The sequence below is a fragment of the Peromyscus eremicus genome, chromosome 1 (genome assembly GCF_949786415.1).
Source record: "Peromyscus eremicus chromosome 1, PerEre_H2_v1, whole genome shotgun sequence".
Lineage (NCBI taxonomy): Eukaryota > Metazoa > Chordata > Mammalia > Rodentia > Cricetidae > Peromyscus > Peromyscus eremicus.
The window spans coordinates 32,318,644-32,324,643 of NC_081416.1; positions in this window are offsets into that span (position 1 = coordinate 32,318,644).

Below are 6,000 nucleotides of genomic sequence, written 5' to 3' on the forward strand. Positions count from 1 at the left end.
AACACAGCTTCACAGAGTTAAACAAATGCAACATAAAAGAATCCAACACATCTTTTCATCATTAAACAACTATTCCACAACATAAATGAATGCAACATATCTTAAACTAATATTCCACAATAGCCTACTTATGCAGAGGCATTTCTAACTTTCCTAATTCATAATCACATTCACTTATTTCCCGTACACGCTCTATTGTTTGATTATCAGTCAGTCTTACTGTTTTATAGACTGTGTAAAATTTCATTATGTTCTTATTTATTAAAAATATTTGATGTACATGTGTGTGCATGTGAGTGCATGTATGTGCACCAGTGTGCAGGAGCCTGTGGAGGTCACAAGGGGCATCAGATTCTCTGGAACTGGAGTTACAGGTGACTGGGAGCCACCACGTGGGTGCTGCATCCTCTGCAAGAGCTGCATTTAAATGCATTATTCTTAACTGCTGAGCCATCTCTCCAGCCCCAATTCACTCATTTTCAAGAACGCAGTAAATAGTGTTATCATAGTGCTGTGCTGGTTTTAAGTAGGTGTTAAATTACTTGAGGGAGTTGTAGGTGTTTTTCTCTTTGATGTAGTAACCTCAAGGGTATGTCTGCCAAGGCTTACAATTTCCTCCACCTAAAACTGGAAAGGAATCACTTTCTTATTGGTGTCATAGGGACTTACCGCAAACCCAATGGCTGAAAAGAACATGTTTATTATCTTACATGTCTAAAGGTTACGAGTCCCCCACCAGGCTCATTAGACTAAGTTTGAGGTTTTGCTATGGTTTCATTCCTCTCAAGAATCATAAACTAGGAGCAGAGGCTGTGCCTGGGAAGCATAGTTCCAGGAAGGGATTTACAGATCAGAACGGGAATCTACCAGCCTACAGAGACCTGGTAACGAGGGAGGTCAGCAAAGGAAGGCTTTGACCTTTCTCCCATCTGATCTATTCCAAGAGTGACTGATCCTTCAGCTGGAGTCCCTCGATGAGAAGATGGATGTGTTAGCAGACTCCCAGTGTCCCACATCCGTAGCTAAGCCAGAGAACCAAAGATGTGGTGCTTCCCATGACTCCCATACAAGAGACAGAAATAAGTGCTTTCTGTAAACACCAGTTTGCTTCTGCACCCCATCACTCAGTGAAAGCTTATTAAATCCTGTCACCTTCCCTGGAAGAGACTTTGCACAAGGACAGCCTATAAAGTTAGGCTGTATGAGCCTAGAGCAGAGTTGAAAGGCTCGGGGCGTAGAGAAGCACACAGAAGCCATCCAGGCCACAGTATAAGGATTCTCTAAGGATATTTGATCTATCAGCATGTCTGTCTGAGGGCATGAAATCTAGTCTTCTGATACTTAGTGATTGCAAGATATGTCTTTTTTATCCAGGTACTTTCAATCTGTGTATAAAGTTTCTTTCTTGTAGAGTATACTCATGGGTTTTCCTCTTTGTGAATTCATCTGGAGGTAGTGCAGTAAGACTTCTCTCCCTCGGTGGATCCTATGTGCGTAGACTCAGATTCCTTATACCAGAGTAAAGAGGGTACAGAAGCCAAAGGCTCATCAAAAAAACAAAGCCTGAGCATGCCCAACGGTGTCCCTGTCATCCATTTTCATCTTTTCAACATTTGTTCCATGCTGTGCTGGTTAGTTTTTGTTAACTCACCACAAACAAGGTTCATCTTGGAACCTCAGTTGAGAAAAAGCCTCTAGAAGACCGGCCTGTAGACAAGTCTGTGGGGCAAGTTCTTGATTAATGATTGGTGTTGGAGGTCCAACCCACCATGGGTAGTACCACCCCTGAGCAGGTAGTTCTGAGCTCTATTTAAAAAAAAAAAAGCTGAGCAAGTCATAAAGAATGAGCCAGAAAGCAGCACTCCTCCAAAGTCTCTATTTCAATTCCTGCCTCCAGGTTCCTGCCTTGAGTTCTGGTCCTGACTTCCTTAAAGTTGGTGGACTACAATTTTAAGCTGAAATAAACCTGTTCCTCCCCAAGCTGATTTTGGTCATGGTGCTTATTACATAAATAGGAATCTAACAAAGACACAGTCCAGAGATATTTCCTTCTTGAACCACAACCTTAAACTGAACACACTCAGGGATGTTCTCACCCTTTAAACGATTTTCTACATGAATACATTTAGGCAAGTTTCCTTTATTTGAAGAGGGCTTTGCTTTGGCAATGACATCCATGATCTGCTTACCTCCTGTAGGTGTTCTGTTGGAACTTCTGGCTGGCCCTTGCACAAGCTGGGAAACCCTGTCTGCCCTACTTCCCAAAATACATCAATAAGTTTAAATCACAGATTAGGTAGATTGATATCCACTCAGAGCAAAGAATTCTGAAATGATGAGTTAACATCTCTCCACACCCAACTGTATTGTAGTGATCTGAAAGAAAATGGCCTTCAAAGGGAGTGGTACTATGAGGAGGTGTGGCTTTGTTGGAGGAAGTGTGTCACTGTGGAGGCGGGCTTTGAGGGCTCATATATGCCCTCAAGTGTGACAGACCACTTCCTGTTGTCTGGAAGTCAAGATGTAGGGCACTCGGTTACTTCTCCAGCACTAACTACGTCTGCTTGCACATCACTATGTTGCACCAGGATGATAATGGACTAAACCTCTGAAAATGTAAGGGAGCCACCACCATTAAATCTTTTCTCATTATAAGCATTGCCATGGTCATGGTGTCTCTTCACAGCAACAGAAACCCTAACTAAGACATATCAAATAGCTTCTATAGAAACAGATCCCCTACTCCTCCATGCAAAGAAACAGGGGCTGTGTGCAACCCTGGCATGACGAGAATTTATAAGGAAAGGGGGATGTTTGTGCATGAACTCAGATGTCTCTAAAACCCAGAGTGGGAGCCTCTGAAAAGATGCTAGAATGTTAGATTTGGGGAAGAGCAAGGCCTGTGGAGAGTTCCTTCCCTACGCAAGTAAAAGAAAATCAGGTCTACAGGAAAAGGGAGTTTAGGGTCTCCAGAACAGCATTGCACAGCTTGCTGGTGTCTCATCACTCAGACTGAAGCCTAACCCCCGTCTACTGTGACCCACCTGAGAACAAAGACAAAGCTCTTCTCCCAGGGCCTGAGGGAAGACTCTTTGTTTTGTTTTGTTTTTCGAGACAGGGTTTCTCTTCAAGACAGGGTTTCTCTGTGTAGCTTTGTGCCTTTCCTGGATCTCGCTCTGTAGCCCAGGCTGGCCTCGAACTCACAAAGATCTGCCTGGCTCTGCCTCCCGAGTGCTGGGATTAAAGGCGTGCGCCACCACCGCCTAGCTAGAGGGAAGACTCTTATAAGGGTACTTCAACAGCAAAATTATCCTCAGTGATGACACACCATGATAATAGAAGCAACCCACCATAGTAATAGCTAAGGAGAAGGTCAAAAAGAGAACTCTTTATAAACAAAATGTCAAAAGAAATATGTTCATATGGTTCGTTAAGTCAAAAGAGGTTGGGGATTCTGTTTTTACTTAACACCACCAAGCAATTCAGTAGATTTTTGTGGGGGTGGGGGTGGGGGAAGCTGTTGATTTGCCACAAAGATACAAAATAAGAGGGGGGAGAGAGAGAATCTTTTGGAGAATACATATGTCAAGATGATTTTTAGGGACTTCTGGAACAGGTAGGGAGGAGAGATTTCATTTTTAACTGATGAGAGGCTGGAGAGATGCTTCTGTGGTTACAAATGGGTGCTGTTCTTGCAGAAGACCTGAGCTGGGTTCCCAGGACCAAGGGCAAGTGTTTCACAACCACCTGTAACTCCAGCGCCAGAAGATCTACTGCCCTCTTCTGGTCTCCTCCAGCTCCTGCACTCATGTGGGCTCTCTCTTACAATTTTTGTTTTTAATGTGTTTGAACGTTTTACCTGTGTGTGTGTGTGTGTGTGTGTGTGTGTGTGTGTGTGTGTGTATACTACATGTCTACTGTGCTGACTGAGGCCAGAAGAGGGCATTAGAGTCCCTGGAAGTGGAGTTATATATAGTTGGATGTTGACATGTGGGTGTTAGGGATCCCAGCCAGCCTAGCTGCTCCACTCCTCTTAATTTTAGCCATAAATAAATAAAATCTTTAAAATACATGGAAAATCACTAAAATAAATTGAGAAAGAAGTAAATTAGAGGAAGATTAAATAAAAGTAAATTACTCATCAAAATATCAGATTCTAGTTAGGCATAGTGGTGCACGCCTTTAATCCCAGCACTTGTGAGGCAGAGGCAGGTGGATCTTTATGAGTTCAAGGCCAGCCTGGGCTACATAGTGAGTTCCAGGATAGCCAGACCTACATATTGAGACTATGTCTCTGGAGGGGGAAATCACTCTCTAACCATCATTGGAAACCTCATGCCTTTCTGGTTATAGTGTAGAAAAAAAGACTCTAAGGTGAGATTCCTCATTTATTTCTCTGCTGCTGCAATAAAACACTAACCAAAATCACCAAGGGGAAGGAAGGGTCTATTGGCTTACAAGTTACAGCCGTCCATCATGGAGGGAAGCCAAGTTAGGAACTTGGAGGCAGAGGCCATGGAGGAGTGTTGCTCACTGGCTTGCTTCCCATGGCTTGCTCAGCCTGCTTTGTTATACAGGCCAGGACCACTTGCTTAGGTACAGCACGTCTCACACAATTGGCCTATAAGACAATATTATAGAGGCCTTTTCTCAGTGACGGCTCCTTCTTTCTTGATGACTGTAGCTTGTGTCAAGTTGACAATAAAACTGACTGGCACAGGAATATTGAATGTTTTAGAAAGGAATTCAATTAGGAAGCTATTGCAATAGTTTAAAAGTGATGATAAAGGCCTATGCTGAGGTGACATTTTTATTTGGAGTATATTTTGAAGATGGAATCAGCAGAAAAATTTAAAATTGAACATTAAGGGAGAAATTGAGCTTCAGAGAGCTCCCATCCCACCCCGGTGTGACATGAGTTATGATTTGCTGAGATTGGGATAAATAGGTAAAGATAAAGTGGTAAAAAGAAAGACAATCTGAAACCCTTTTGGAGACTTACTGGTTATAAGTCTCTACTAGATACATTTAAGTGGAAATGCAAAGGGCCAGATAGAGCGTGCTAGAGTTGGCATTTGTGTGGTTTTGTCGTTGCGCAAAGAAAAAGACCACAAGACTTGATGAAATTAGACAGGGAAGAAGTGAAGACTGAAAAGAGAAGAGACATGAAGATTAAACCCTGAAGCATTTCGACAGTAAGGCATTGCAAAACACTAGAGAATCCAACAGCTAAGGCAGGGAAGGGACACTAATGAGGGAAGAGTAAGGAACACGGGATGTTCTGGAAACTAAGTGTAGACAGTCTTTCAAATGTGGTGGCTGGATCAAACCTCTAAGATATTAAGAGAAATTTGTAGCGACAAACCAATACATTTGGTTTGAGATTTTGTCTGAGACTTTGAAAAGGATGATTACAGTGGCAAGAGCTGCTTCGGAGGAAGGGTGGGAGGTTATGAAACAATTTTGCCAAAAGGAATGCGGTTCCAGAGGATCTTGATGTGCTGTTAGGGAAGACAGGCTCTTTGAGAGTTCTGGTCCCAGTCCATGCTGATCTCAGAGAGCAAAGAGAAAAGGTATTAATGTAAGGGAGTTTGGGTGACACTAGGTCAGAATGTTTAGGCAGACTCTCCACAGGATATGTATAGGTTACTTTTCTCATCACGAGCAGAATTCTTGGAAGATGTCACCTAAAGAGAAGTTTGTTTTGGTCAACAGCTTCAGACATACAGTCCTTCGTAGCTGAGAAGGCATGGAAGCTGGAGGAGGTCAGCCTGTGAGGCCAGGACTAAACACCAGGGTATGATCCATTCCCCTAGCCAGGTACCACAATCTCCCAAACAGTGTACCAGCTAAGGACCATGTGCTCAAATACATAAACCTGTGGGAGCATTTCAGATCCAAACCACAAGATGTGATACACTTTTGAGTTAGCTAATATTAGACCCATCCATTGTTTTAGAAATGGAGACAGGGTACACGGCATCATGCAACATGGGCCAT